The sequence below is a fragment of the Cryptotermes secundus genome, unplaced genomic scaffold (genome assembly GCF_002891405.2).
Source record: "Cryptotermes secundus unplaced genomic scaffold, Csec_1.0 scaffold648, whole genome shotgun sequence".
NCBI lineage: Eukaryota > Metazoa > Arthropoda > Insecta > Blattodea > Kalotermitidae > Cryptotermes > Cryptotermes secundus.
Genome location: NW_019720174.1, coordinates 54248 through 54956, shown reverse-complemented (window position 1 = coordinate 54956; position 709 = coordinate 54248).

The following is a 709-nucleotide window of genomic DNA, read 5'->3' as shown; positions in this document are numbered from 1 at the left end:
GGGTGGCCTGCCTGCTCTACCTGATGATTCCACCTCCAGAGTAGTGGCTCCCTCCTCCAGCGCAGTGGCTCCGTCACCAGCAGTGTCGGTGTCCATTGTTGTCACCCTGAGAGGAGCAAAGTAGTTGCGGGTAGGCACCTCTTTGATTTGGGTGTTGCCTGTGGCAGCCGCTGCCTTCTTTGAAATCGGGGCGGACTCGGTTGTGCTCTGCCGTTTCCGCCTTCGGACCTCTTTGAAGTCTTCCTCGTGGGAGGGCTTCGTCTGGGTTTTTGTTGCCTCCGATGTTCTGGCTTTCACTAGGGACTTCAGATCGTTCAGTGTAACTGTGTAGGTTCCGTACAGAGCACTGAACAAAATCTTGCCCTTGAGAGCCTTGCAATAGCTCTCTCTGCTTTCTTCAGCGGCATTTACTATTGCTGCCCACTCAACACTTTCCCCAATTGTGGCAGGTGTGAAGCTGGCCACATCCTCAATGTCACAAATGATTTTGAACAGTCTCCTGTAATGTGCATCTGCTGCAGGATATTGCTTCACGTTTTCCTTATACTCTGCCTGTAGCGAGGCTCTTTTTTCTGCCCAGAATACATGATAGCGAGACACAGAGGCGCCCGCCATGTCTGGCACGGCACGGCACGACACGACACAGGCCTTAAGCAAAATCTGATAATTTTTACAACAAACAAGGACTGAAAATTTCAGAGCTACCAGC